We start from the raw sequence: 15,677 nt of genomic DNA, 5'->3' as shown, positions 1-15,677 counted from the left end.
AATAATTAGCAATCAACCAATCTTGAAAGACACATTCTCATGTTTTTTTTTTGGTTTTTTTTTATATTTTAAGAAGTGACATTAATAAAGTTCTGGATTACTCATTAAAACTTATAAATATCTCAAGAAGAGAATTGTGAATTTTAAAAATAAACTAAACATTTTCCCATTCTTAGCAAAATAGCTCAAGTTGATTCAGATTGCATGAATAATGTGAAAATCAACAACAGCATGTTTAGACTTATTGTTCTGCTGCAAGCTGAACCTCTCTCCCAGCCTCAAGGTTCCCATCCAGGATTGATTTGTATTTAGCTTCATACAGTATATCCAAAATCTTTTACAGTGGGGCCAATGTGCTATGTAAGGTTTTCCACCTCACATAGCATTTCACATTTAGAACAAAAAGTGCACAACTAATAGTTGGTTGGATCATCTGTTGATTGCGCTGCTGGAGCAGCAGAAGCCTTTCGTAGCTCATGCTTGTCTTTCACATTGTTTATGTGTTTTCTTCCTCTTACAGTAGTGTGGATGACTAAGTGTGGCTGTTGTAATGTCGCTTTTCATGTTGAACGTCTTTGAGCTATGGAACATCACCTTGGGGACAAACAAAGTTTTATTCTATTCAATCAACAGAATCTCTGCAGCTTCAGCAGAGTTACTGTTGGCCTCATGCCTAGTTCTCCGGTGAAAGGGAATTTCACACAAGGGGATGACTTGTTTATTGATTGATTTTATTGATTCTGAATGCAGTTAGTTGCACAGAACTTTGTTCAGGGGTAACGGAGTAAGGGGGATGAAGACAAATGAACACCAAACTTTTAACATTTTCATGTGAATAAGAAACTGAAAATTACATATCCCTACCAATTGTTAGTCTTTCACAGAAAATCTCCCCTAAATACTTTGAAGTTGTCGTGTTGCATGACAAAAGCGACACGTTTAATTGGTGTGAATAAATCTGCAAAGCACTGAGACTGTAATTGTTTTTCAGTGTATGATTATACTGAATAATCATACGGTCTGACTTCTTTTTTCATTTCAAATCTTTGGGCACAGTATATCTGTTTCCAACATGTATGTGTAGTGTCTGCCACTAATGATAGTCCAAATAGGGCAGAGCATTGTTTTCTAAGGTCAAAAGTCAATTAGACTTTAGCTAATCTCACATAATCACAAAAGTCATGATTGCCTGAACCATGATTTCAATGGTTGGAAAAAAAAACACACTTTTAACTAAAGTCATTACTATATTCCCACTCAACCGCTGATGACAACAAACACCAGTGATGGCAAACTCTCACTCATGATGCCCTCACATGTGTGACCAGGCCTGAACCTGACCCCCAGGTGAAAGTTGTGCTGTGCCTTATTTTGCACTCTACCTGCTTGTTTCAGTCTGAGGAGGGATTATTTAATGAGGAAGCAGCGCTGCTTATCCTGAAATAATTTACATTTCAAATACATGAGGTGATTATTTCAGTGAATTAGCACAGTGTCTTATTGTTGAATAACTTAGCTCAGTCAAGCAGAATGGAGACAGCAAAAATCTACAGAGGCCCTCCACCAGGCGAGAAACTGGGTGGAGCTCTTTGGATTTACCACTAGGGGTCAAATCCACCCACCCCAACTGGCTGTGGAAGCATGTACAAAAATACCACAGAAGAACCGGACAGATAAACGAAAGCAAAGTAAGCAGAAAATGAGGCAAAAAGACTTAAGGTAGAACGGATGTGAAAGGCAAAGGGGACACAAGAGGGAAGAGATGAACATTGGTTTAGAAGAAAATCAATAAGTAACAAAGGGGATGCTGGTAATTGCCTTGCAGACATAAATGGATTGAGCAGCTCAGGAAGGGGAGCATACAGGTACCAAAAGGAAGCAGAGAAAACTGAGATAAAACAGAAAAATGAATGTGCATGATAAATATTGAGCCAGTCTAATACACAGCAGAGGAAGTTTAATCAGAATTACTGACAGCAATTCAAGTCTTAAAATTTTGTGATTCTTTTCCAAACATTTACACTGGATTGTTTCTATTGCTCAGTATCTCTTTAACTTACTTATTTTTCTCTTTAATGCTGCAATTATTTTCAATTTGCTCAGTTTGTTAAGGGAGAGATTACAGATTTTATCCAAATATATAAATGAAATAAAAAACAAAATGTAAGATCTGTTGCATAACAGTTTTGAAATGTTTCTTAAAACACTGACCAGGTTAAAAGCACATTGCTAATGTCTGTAAGACAACAATAGAATTACCTTAGAATGTTGACCCATGTACAAGATTTAGTCATAGATAAAACATTAATCTGTAATGTTTTACTGATTCATTGACTTCTTTTTGGATTTATATGTAATAGGAGGAGTGGAGATATTAAATATTTTGGTATGTAATTGGATACTCCCTTGAATAATCAAATAATGAGGTAAGGTGCCAGGTGCTCCCAGACTTAGACTCATTGTTTATTGCCAGTGTACATCAGTGTCTCCATTTGCTAAACCAAAACTTTATCTTTTTGTTTTTTGTTTTTAATATTTCACAAAATCAATTTATATGCCAGCTCAAGATTCCTGTATTCCAGAGGTCACCAACCTTTTTGCAACTGAGAACTACTTCATGGGAATAATGATAAGGAAAACCTTTCTGATAAATATAGTTTATTTTTACTCTTTCACTGAATGTTTCATGATTTATTTGTCTTTGCAACAGTTTCTGCAACCAACTTGCAGTCTTTGGGGGCAACCTGGTGCCTGCTGGTACCGTGTTGGTGACCCAAGCTGTACACAAAAGTCAATGTGTCAACACCACTATACCAGAATTTAAAACAGTGCATTGAATAATTCCTGTAGGGTCTGTTTAAATCTATGGGGGACAAGCTTGTTGTGATGTCATTTATCGTTAAATTGATGGACTCCAAATGAAAAATCCAAAATCTGACAATGTTATCAAGATCAACACTTTTTACCACTGTTGATTACATGTGGCCAAAACCAAATATCTGAAAATATGAATGATTGCAAACATTGTGTGCTTTTTAGAAGCACTATAGTGATACTTGCAATATTTGATGTACTTGTATACATACAATATTTTAAAACAGTAATATTTCTGTTTGCGGATGTCAGGAATTAGGCAGTGGCAGATGAATTATAAAAAAGACAGATACATTTTAGAATACCTTTAATCATTACCTGTCATGATTAAATAGCACAAAATATTGTGATTCAATTTTAAGTCCTCTTCACTCCTCACTAGCTTGAAGATAAAGAGTCATTGCTCTTCACCACTTTACAGATGATTTTCATAGGCTGCTTATGATGGTTGCTCTCAAGGTTATTTTCACATGTTATGTGTTTTAAAGAAACACAAATGTTTCACTCAGTAAGGTAATTGATGGTGTAGTGCTAATGCACAGCACTAATTTGTTTTACTGTAGATGTTCACATGTATTTTGGTATGTTGGCAAACCTAACAGGCTTGGGTGTTTTTCTCTAATTTGATTTTCATTTATTGGCGTCATCCATCACACATAATATAACCAAAATTATTGTTATAAAATAGCAACTTCCCCAATGAAACATGGTGAACAATGAGTACACAGTTTTATCATAAACTTTTTTCCTAATTGTGAATTGTGTCCTAAAACACAGTTTTTTCAATATTGTCAGCACATTTTGTGAAGAAGAGCACAATTCCATGCAAAACAGGTCCTTTAAATGTGAATGCACATTAACTCAAACAAAATAAAACAATTACAGTACTCATGCCTAAGCAGAGCTGAAGGTTTAGTCGAGCCAGTTAAAAAACACCTATCTGACTTGCAGAAGGGTTCAAAATATATGAATATTTGTTTATCCGTTTATTATTATATTTAGTAGTTAAAATGATTTAAAATTCTGGTATAATCCTGAAATCAAAGATGAAAAATAGATAGGTTAAGCTGCCAAATATATCCAAAGCCATGATTCACACTGATTTACCTGTAGAATTTGGAAGAAAAGGTATCATGTTTCTTTTATCTTATTCTGGCAACAAAACTCTAATCATTGGTTTAACTCATAACAGTCTGTCCAATTACACTTTTCATTGTATTTGTATATGCTTAGACAAGTGTACGCGCTTACATTCCTGTCCTCTCTCTCAAACCAAAGCACATTTTAGATAGTGGGAGAAATCCGGGGTTTCTGAAAAAAAAAAATCAAAATATGTACACTAGCGAGGTTCTTTGGAGGCACATGTGGGCATCTGCCCAGGGGACGGGACATGGAGAAGATATAACTTATCTGCCACTTGTGCCTTGAGCAACTTTGCTGCTTTTATGCATGTCCAGTCAATAGAGAGCTGGTATCCCCTGTTTGCTGCTAAGAATGAGGAGACTATTTCATATGTTTTTGTGTGAATGCACTAAATGTTATCCCTTCCCAAGGTTTAGATTGTTTTCTGTTTTTTTATTGGTTGGGAGTAGGAAAGGAATGAACTTGCCCGGGTGCCTTTGATGGAAGAACCGCTGCTGCATTCTACATCTCCCAACATACAGAACAAATGTATGATGTTAAAATCCTTTGCTAAACTTAAGGTACCATAGTTAAGTTATTTTCTACAGATTTACTAACACATGAGGAACATGTTTGTTTTTCATAATTTTATAAGCTTATAATCAATCAAAATATGGTATATTTGTAAATTCTGCAAAGAGGTCATTGTGTGACTTCCACAGGCTAAATGCTGTCTATAAAAGTACCAGCCATCCTTGTTACTGCTGCCTATATATCCACACTCTCAGCCACACACATACACAGCATATTATGTTCAGCTGTCCCAGCAATTATTTGTGATTAATCATTTGATTGATGCAGCAAACATGTTTCTGCTTACGACCAAATAATGGATCAATCAGGGAAAGGAGAGAGATCATTTAGAAACACAGGAGAAGCCATAAATTATCTCTGATTGCCTGGCTCATGATTAATGCTCCAGTGTGCACTGCCCTAATGTGATTCATCAGTGTTTTATATGTAATTGGTGTATATCAAGGAGGATAAATTAGACGAAAGCAACTTGAAACATGTACTGTAGAGTATGTATGACATGAACTAAAAAAAAAATGAAGGGGTGAACTAGAGCTCTTAAAAACTTCACTTTAAAGAAACATCCTAATGAACCAGGAAAATGTATAAAGTCCAAAATTCCCTACAATTTACAAAAAAGTAATGATAAGATCTATCAACTCATGTAAATACCACATCACAATTTTGTATTTCTGGTTTTCATTTTGTTTGTGAAGCATATTTTAATTGTGTATGAAGATACACAATTAACGCCTTATAGGGCTATTATCTGTTATCGAGTTTCTAAATTAATTTGGGGAATATTTATCTGATCACTTGGAGGCACTCATTAAAGTTTCATTCCCAGGTGGTCAGCTGTTCAAAAACATAAATAAGAGAGACAGTAATGTCATGCCTGACACAATCACCTTAATACTGTGAATTACACACCCTTTATCCTAATACATGTGCGCTATTCAAACTGCAGGTTTGTCAATAGCAAAACACATTCCACAAAATCTGCCTGATTAATTCATATCTTATATATAGATATTGTGTTTTCCAGCAACTTCAATCTAGCGATAAAGTCATTTTAATTTTGCTTTCCTAACTTTTTGGAAGTCTGCATTGAATACGTTAGTTCATTACTCTTAAACCCTTTAATCTACAAATAGTCAGATTATTACTTAAAGATAATTCATTGCACCTTGTGGATTCAATGTTCCCTATAAGAGAATTTTTATACTCGCTTGATTTTATGTACTTGTTTTATTACAAAATCAGATGTTCTTGCTTTTGTATAATAGTTTAATCAAACTTTTAATTCTTAACAAAAACAAATGAACAAAACACTGCAAAAAATCTGCCAAAGAGACCTGTGATAATAATAATTTACTGTTAATATCTTTAATCTTCAGCCAAATGCTGCTCCTCTTACAGGTGTCAGTTTGATTTGTTTTGGTTTTGTTTTCTGTGATGTTCTCTCCTGCTCCCCACTTTCTATTGACTGAGGGGTTGGACTCACCTGTCGTGTCTGCCCCCCTCTTTATTTTCACGTAATGGTATGAGCCCATATCCTCACATTTGGCCAGGCTGCCATGCTATTTCAAAACAAAGTTCCCCATGAGCAGAGCGGAACCACTGAAAGAGTGAGAGCTGAGCAGGGGGCTTTCTCCCTCTCTCTCTTTTTCTCTCTCTCCTTCTCTTGTTCCACATCTGGTGTGGGGTGCTACTCGATGCTGCTGTTTGTAGCCCCGCCCTTATAATGAAAATGGCTCTCAATGAGGTGGCTGCCCATTGACTACTATCTGCTAGGGTGGGAATAAAAAGAATAACAGATCACACAAAAACAATAGATTTTTTTTTGTGTGTTTGATGAATAATGAAAGACTTATTATTACTTTGCAAATCCAAAACTAAATATTCCTATGCTTGTAGATTTCTTTCTTAATGAAAATCTTTTTTTATTATTATTAATAGCATTAAAAATAATGCAGGTGCAGTTGATATGCAAAATGACATAAAATACATCTTTGTAAATACTCCTTAGCATTGCTGTAATTTTTCTATACAAGGTCAACATAAGTTAAGCTTATTAGTGGTGGAGTTAGTGTCACAGTCACGAGATTCTGCATTCAAGTCCCTATGGATAACTTGCATGTTCTTACTACTCTGTGAGGGTTCTCTCAGGTACTCTGGATTCCTCCCACATTTTGAAAACATGTGTATGAAGTTAAGTGACAACTCTAATTCACCCTGCAAATGTGATTGTTTACATTAGCCTATGCTCTATTTGATTTAGATATATAGAGAAAAAGCACATCTTTTTTTTTTACAAGAACAAAAGTCTGAACAAAACTTCAGAGCTCATATTTCAACAAGAGTACACAGACACTTCTTCACTTTTGCTGCTTTCATACAGTCTCATGTATAGTTTTAAAAGCAGTTTAAACTTTAGAGAGTCATGCATACTGCAAAATCCCCCCAAATTGCTTTTGTGTCCTTATCAGTACTCCACAACCTTCCCCTTTATTTGCCAGGGGCTTCAAATTTAAAATTCCCAATGACGTTTAAGAAAAGAAACGGTTTGCCTGCCTTCTTTCCTGCTTTCCCTTTTGCCTCTGCCCTATATTCTTAACATCCTCTGCTTGAACTTCTTTGAGATCTGGAGCATTCTTCTGATCTTATTTTGGATGTAGAAAACAGAATTTAGCTCGTTCCTGCCAAACACAGGTTTTCATCATGACAAATATTAAATGTGTGTAAAGTACCAGCAGAAATGATTAAAGCAGTATCCATGCCAGAATGGAAAAAAAATCTACAAAAACAGTTTGTTTCACATATGTAAGCTCCGAATAAATCTGTGCAATATCCAAATAGCAGCCTGAAAACAGCTCTCCCTGGTCAGGTATTATACCAGACGAAATTATTGTGGTAATGTTATGTAACATATTTGAGATGCATTATTAAATCTGGAAAATAATTGTTTTTGTTGTATCTCTATTGGGGAAGGTTGAAAATTGAAATCAAAATTCTCAGGAAAGAGACACAATATTTTAGATATAAGGAAGCCTTTGTAAAAGACACCAAAATAGCAAAATGGTCTTCTGCACTTTATTGTTAAGGCAGTTTCATCTATTATCTGGAAACTATTTTAAAGAACACAATAAAACTCAAGCTGTTCTCTGGAGCTATAAAGTTATTGCCTCTCTGGCTTTTCACTCATTAATCTACAAGCTACAGTACTTAAGTTTTTGTCATGTGTCAGCAAAGTCCTTGTGCTGCCTTCCTCTTTCCTGAGCAGGTCTAGTTCATTGCCCAGCACTTGTTAGGGTTCCAAGCCTGCAGAGTGAGTGAAGGCTATGGCCATCTGCCTGCTTCCATTGGAGCAAGGAACCTTATTGTAACTGTGCAGATTTTTCATTCTTGAAAATTCTTCTTCACTAAGACACATTGGGTGGAAGAAACAGAAAATTCTGGAGAAAATCTGATTAAAAAAAAAAAAGCTAGTAGAAAAACCTGACCAGAAAAGCCCTACCCCTTAACCGGAGGCATTATTGTAAAAGATGTTTTAGCTAATAACTGAAACCATTGGCTTTTCCCCTAAAATATTTATGACAGCTTGGATACTAGGTGGAAGTGGGTTGGGAATTTGTGACACTCACTTCCACCTAACTAGATGTTTTTTGCTGTAAAGCAACAAAGGCAAAATATTTGTCTTGATTATTTCTCATACATTATCAGCGTGTGAAGTTTGGTGCATAACATCCATGGACTAAGCCAGTGAAACTACATGGAAAAAATCGGAGATTTTGGAAGATTGTTGAAATGACACGACACTAAAAACCATTTAGCTCTTGCCAGCACAACAATTAACTGTTCATATCTCCACCATAGTTCATGATAACAGAACCAGCATTCACATCCCAATGGTGGATTAGACTTTGTGATAGTGTATTGAGTTTCCCTACAATCATCCGGGAGAAACCCAGAGTAGAGCCACTGCTCCTCCATGTCAAGAGGAGCCAGTTGAGGTAACTGGGTTATCTGGTATACGCTTCCTGCATGTCTCCCTTATGAGGTGTTCTGGGCAAGTCCTACTGTCAGTCCTGACCCTGCAGCCTAACCTCAGATAAACAGAAGATGGATGGATGGATGGATGGATGGATGGATGGATGGATGGATGGATGGACGGACAGAGGGAAGGACGGATGGATGGACAAATAAACAAATGGATCGATGGATGGATGGGTGGATGGATGGATGGATGGATGGATGGATGGATGGACGGACAGAGGGAAGGACGGATGGATGGACAAATAAACAAATGGATGGATGGATGGATGGATGGATGGGTGGATGGATGGGTGGATGAATGGATGGATGGATGGATGGATGCTTTATTACATTATTCCAGATGTAGGTGTGGTGATGTGAGAATTTGGGGAATTTTATGATAAAGTTTGATCTTTTTATAACTTAGTTTGTTTTAGCTGGGTTTCATGGGAATGATGTTAATACATTTTCATTAAGAAAGTATTCCAACGATTGCCCTTTTTTGTACAAAAGCAATTGATTTTACAGATTTTATAAATGGAATATAATATTCCACAAGTAAACTTTGTAAAGTGAAAATACCATGATAATTTCTTGATGAATTATGGATTCTTCATGATTTTTCTAAATTTGCTCCATATGTTCTGAAAAGGCACTGAACATTTGTTTTACTAAAACTATTTAACTAGGAATATGAAAATAGAAGACTGATTCTGCGTAGACCATCTGAGAATATATTGACAATTTCTTGACAAATCATTGATTTTTTTAAATAGCACTTTGATTTTACTCTTGAAAGGCCATTTCAAGTCTAAACCTATGGTCAGTCATAAAAAGAGAACTATTGAGAACCCAGCAGTAGATATGTATTTGTTATAGGAGGCTATTTCCATTCCAAAACCAGCTACAGATCTGATTAATAAAAACAAAATATTGAAGAAGTTTCTCTCTACGAAGATTTGTGCTACAAATCTTCGTAGAGATTTGTGTCCAAACATCACAAACCAAACCTAAGTCCAAACATCAGTATGTCTAGCTGTCCTTGTTGTTACACAGTAGTTTGCTGACCACCATGTTTAAAGTCAATAATTTGACCAGGATGACTACAGGCATTCACATCAGAAAATATATCCAACATCAAAGCTTTTTCCTGAGGAAAAACACAGCCACAGGAGCAGAGAGACCTTCTGAGTGATGTAAGAATGTCATTTTGTCACCTGAAGTTCACTCTATTCTCACTCTTGCTATTCTTCCCTTCCAGTCTGTATAAACTGCTGGAGCTCTCCTCACCCCCAATAATTTTTATCATTACCTTTTCCCTTCTGAATTGTCAAAGGTCTGCAATTTCTTTGTCACTTGGAAACAGGACGGTGGAACTAAATACCTGGATTCAATTAGAATGGGATCTTTCAAGTCATGTCTCTATAAGAGAAATCAAAATGGATGACACAACTGATTTCTTCTTAATGTTGGACAGTTCTTCAGAACTAGTTGTAAACTGAACCATTGTGACCTACAGAGAATGCATGTTTAGTTACATTACACTGCAGTAAATATTGCTTATGTGTATCTATTTTTATGTATTTTGAAACATATTAATACAATACCAATTAACATTTCCAAAAATTCAAAATTATATTTAGATCTGGGCATTTTACCACTTAAATTGTCAAAGCCATTATGACTGCATTTTTGATAAATTGTCAAGCAGTCGTTTTAGGTAAAAGGTGTGCAGTTGTCATTTGCTGTCCATTTTTAGATGCCAGACTGAACAGACCTCAGAAAAATATTCAAAGCTGGGCATATTAACAATATGTTGCCATTACTCAACTTTTGGAGGGAACTAACTTGACCTGGTCTTCATGATGCATTAGAGAGAATCAGTATTCTCCAACAAACTTCTAAATCTTTCACTGAAAAGTTGTCTTTGTACAGAGATTAAGTTGCCGTAAGCTCTTTATTTATTATTTAGAAGTAAGGAATTAGAAGGGGACAAATGTCACATTCTTCAGAATTTAATTTATGAGTAAAATAATAAGCTATATTTAATTATTTCTTCTTCATTTTTATTACTTACCTTATGTTAGTCTATAACAAAAAACCCCCCAAAAACAGCACAATACAATGAGGATTGTGGTTGTGAAAGAAATATGACAAAGTATGGATACTTTTGCAAGAAACTGAATAGTCTGACTATTCTTGTGTTACAGTCCTAATTCAACAGCTCTCACATGCTTATATTGCACCTTTAACAACACAGACAGTGAGTGGCCACTGTTGGAATCATTAGTGGGAAAATATGCAGGCTTGGTTCTCCCTGTCATAATCACACCTAACAGCCTTAAATAGAAAAGAAACCTCTATATGCTGCATATGGTACACAAACATGTTGATAGATAAATATCTAACACAGTTAAAGGTGGAGGTGATAAACATATTATTATTATTATTATTTTTTTTTTTTTACATCAAGATTTTTTCCCCAAAGATGGCGATGTTCCTTCTCTCTGTCTGTAGATTGAGTTTGTATTTTTTCAGTTGTCTAGGTTCTACAGTTCACAACTTTGAACTTTGAGTGAACTTTCACAATATATTCAGGTGTAAAAGCAAACCAGAACATTTGAATTAAAGCAAATGTCCCATTGTGCCTGCTGGACATGTACAGCATTTTGGCAATTGCCACCGCTGACTTTTGTTCTGGTAGGTCAGCACAATTTAAAGTTTGTGTATCTCCAAGAAAGTCAAAAGATTTAAGGAGAGATAACAACAGTTAAGTTAAAGGTCTTGTCAACTTTGAGTAAAGTTTCAAAAGTTCTTTGACTCTTTATGGAGACTAAAATTAATGATAGATGTTACATTTTCTATATATGCTCTTGTGTGAGTTTAAGCTGTACACTCATCATCCATGGATAAATAGGCTCTAAAAAGAGGCAAAAGTTTAATTTGAACTCTTTCCTCATGAATCTTGTTCCCTGATCACAGATGTGATAAGTATTAATGGGGGATTATTATCATCATTTTCATCTCTTTGGAATTGAGACACACAGGGAATGACAGTTAATTGCAGGGTACTGCGTCTGAATATCTGCCATAAAACGGAGATTTAGCGCAGGCTCTTATTAGAGATGTGGCATTTTGAAAGCTGGTAGTCATGGTTATGTGTCGCTGTTATGTTATATCACCGCAGGTTTCAGTATCCGTTGTATTCTAAAATAGGCAGCCAGGCTTAGGGCATGGAAATCAGGTTCAGGCTTTGCAACAAACAATCTCCTGCCTTCTCATTCTTGCTCCTCTTGTGTTTTTCTGAAAATACCAGCTTCCCTCATTCCATCCCTCCACATTTTTTTAATCCATTCTTCATCTTCACCTCTAATATCCCGTTGTTTTTGCTTTTTCCCTTTTCCCTCTCTTCACACCTCCCACTAATTGTGGGCCCCTTCATTAACATCCCCCCAAAAAAATAATTCAGAGAGAAATGGCTGGTGTGTTTGAACCCACAGTGCCACCAAGTGGCCCATTAATGACATGGTACTATTTGAAACCGTCCCCCTCCCATTAACTTTTGTTCTACAGTATGTGTTCATTCAGGGTGATGATGGATCTGTGGAGTTAGAGAATGAAGGTTACAGGAGCTCTGGGTGAGATGTGGGCATGTGAAGTGAACAGGGCTGATGAAAGAGGGCGAAAGACAGAGAGGGGGGCGCAGAACAGGATAGATGAGAAACTAGTGGAAAATAATAAAATACTCCCTTTTTATTTTTCATATACACTTTACAGAGCAGTGAATTCTGTTCATCTTGTTTTTGCTTTTAAAATGTTGGTTCAGCTGAGAAAGAAGCTCTCGCTCAAAAAGACACAAATATAATCACAAACCTGGGGCATGAATAATCTCTGAAGCAAAAAATTAACAGTGAGCCACTGCTCCTCTGTAGGCAACGAAACATTGGCAATAAGCCCAAGTTACAGAGGAATGACTAAGAAATTTTTGATGGGACAAGCAGGATCCGCAGCTGTGTTTAGGCTAAATGGGCATCAAGGCTAAACTTAAACACATCAAGTCTTTAGTAGTTTTTAGTAATTGCTTTGATTTTTGTTTTCTTTTTAAGTACTGAAGCATTGATTTGGGATTTCATCTATTTATATGTTTTCAATTATAGACTAAAGAACCGTACATATTTTGAAATTTGTTCCTCTTGATTCAGTTCTAAAACTCTTGTACAAATATCACGTTTGGTATTTTTTCTAGTTATACACAGAATACATCTCGTTGGAATTATTTGTGAGGCAAATGTGAACAAATAGACACTGATGAAAAGCTAATGAGCAACAAACAGTTAAAAGATTAATTGTCCAAGCCCATCCACTTCCGCTTCTGCAGTAGTGAAAGCTGTTTATGGTGTGTTCATTTACCTCCAAAGTCAGGATATGGATAGGGTAATGAAGTTAATTTTTTGAGTGTGCATTAAATATGTACATGCCCAGCAATAATAATTTCTACCATAATTTATTTATATATATATATATATATATATATATATATATATATATATATATATATATATATATATATATATATACTGTATATATATATATATACTGTATATATATATATATATATATACATATATATATATATATATATATATATACAGTACAGACCAAAAGTTTGGACACACCTTCTAATTAAAATGGGTTTTCTTTATTTTCATGACAATTTATAAGGCAAGAAATCCCACTTATTAACCTGACAGGGCTCACCTATGAAGTGAAAACCATTTCAGGTGACTACCTCTTGAAGCTCATCAAGAAAATGCAGAGTGTGTGCAAAGCAGTAATCATAGCAAAAGGTTGCTACTTTGTAGAAACTAGAATATAAGGGGTATTTTCAGTTGTTTTACACTTTTTTGTTTAGTGCATATTTCCACATGTGTTATTCATAGTTTGATGCCTTCAGTGTGATTCTACAATGTCAATAGTCATGAAAATAAAGGAAACTCATTGAATTAAAAGGTGTGTCCAAACTTTTGGTCTGTACTGTATATATTTACTATGGAAGTCTGAATGCAAATTTAACTTCCATTTGATAGTCACATTTTTCAATTTCCTACTCCAAAAAGTTTGGACACACAGTTGTGTCCAAACTTTGGTTTGGACACAACTGTGTGTCCAAACTTTTGGTCTGTACTCGGTTCAGACCAAAAGTTTGGACACACCTTCTCATTGAACTCAATGAGAAGGTGTGTCGTTGTCCACCTTTATCTTCTGCACATCTACCAAGCCTCATGATTTGCAAAAACATGCAGTTTAATTTCCTGCAAGCTTTCAGCTACTTTTTTTTCCCCAAACCCTGAATTATTTCACGCATGTCTTCACTTTTTCTTCTTCTGTCTCAGCTTTGAGTCAGGCAAGACGGGGTGTCGGGTAAAGCCTTTGATGTTTCAAAAATGACTAAAACCAAACTTTAGGTAGACCGTGGTGTCATTAAAAATAAATCCAACATGTTTTAAACTTCTTCCTTAGCCATTGTTGGTACAGCTGCTATGAGGAATCTCATCGAAAATCAATATTCCTCCCTTACCAACTATTGTAAAGTTTAGTACAAATGTACAATCATTGTACAGAAAAAAGAAATATTTTATCAAAAATAAAAAATAAAAAAAATCCAACAACTTTGAACAAGATTGTTAACAGATTGTTAGCTGGTATAGAAACTGGATGGATGGAAAACCAATTTTTTTTTATAACTTGGTGAAAAACAGATATCCTTTATAGAGGATTGCACTGTGACAGAACCGGAGCTGCACAGCAAATAGTGCTCCATTTCTGAGTTTCTTTTTTTTTCAAAAATTGCTTTGTGACTTACTGTTTGAAGACTTTTTGTCCTCAATTGGATCTGAAATTTCTGTTCCAGCCTTCAACAAAATCATTTTGTCAATAATAAAAAATAACATTTTGTTATGAATTTATGTTTTTCTTTTACTTTTGAAAATGAAAAACCAAACAGAATACTTTGAAAGATGAACATTTTACAGAAAAACTTTTTTGACTCCCAACGGAGCATTTAGGCAACATGCCAACACTTAACAGTTAAAATGATTGTTAAAATTGTATGCCATAATGCATGTTTAGTTTCCCACCATTCTAATTGTAATACTTCTAAAATTAACAGCAGCAACAACAAAAAAAATTGACTATTTCTTAAAACTGCTGAGTTTAAACACATAAGGAACAATGTTTTAACTAAAGTTTGCCTGAAAATCATTTTATTAATTATATTAACAAGGTGGAGATGGCTTGGGGTTTTGTGTTTTCTTCCCATAACCTGTACAGTAGGTTTCCAGTTTGAATCCCTGGTACCCCTGTGCCCTTGAGCAAGGCACTTCAGCTGCTTTGCCTGGTAATGGTCAGAAGTCCCAGTGGTGCCGACTGAATGGCAGCCTCACATCTGTTATGCTGCGCCAGGGTTAGACATTTCCTGAAGCCAGTTAGAAGGTAAGAATCACGACTTTGAACAATCCCTTTTTTTTCTTAAAAACCCTCAATTGTGGTTAAATTAAAACAATTCTGCAAAGAAGTGTTGACCAAATGCTTGATGACAGTTGTTCCCTCCAAGGGTGATGCAACCAGTTATTAGATTATGGGGGTAATTAAAGGCAGCCTCTTTTCTCTCTTAACCATTAAAATTAGCATTCGAAAACCTGTTTTCTATTTACTCTGTTTCTCTGCATGTGATATTTAAAGTTGTTTGGTCTGAAACAAGTGCAGTAAAAATACAAAAAAAAACTGTTGAAGTTTATAATGGGACAAATACTGTTAACAGCGCTGTAGCTTTATTCAAACACTTTCACTGTCTGCTGAGACTATGAATTAGTCTACATTTTTAATACACCGACTTTGTTCAATTTGTCCTATGGTGTAACTGAAAAGATATTTTGGCAACAAAAGAGTTATGGTTAGGTGTTGATCAACAAAAGTTGGTGATACACATCAATCCATGTTGATAATTGGCTGGATTGGAGGGGAAAAAACGGAAACATACTGCTGTGCACTACAAAGAAGAAGAAAAAAATATG

This window comes from Xiphophorus hellerii, chromosome 5 (assembly GCF_003331165.1).
Source record: "Xiphophorus hellerii strain 12219 chromosome 5, Xiphophorus_hellerii-4.1, whole genome shotgun sequence".
Taxonomy (NCBI): domain Eukaryota; kingdom Metazoa; phylum Chordata; class Actinopteri; order Cyprinodontiformes; family Poeciliidae; genus Xiphophorus; species Xiphophorus hellerii.
Note: the sequence above shows the minus strand (reverse complement) of the source record.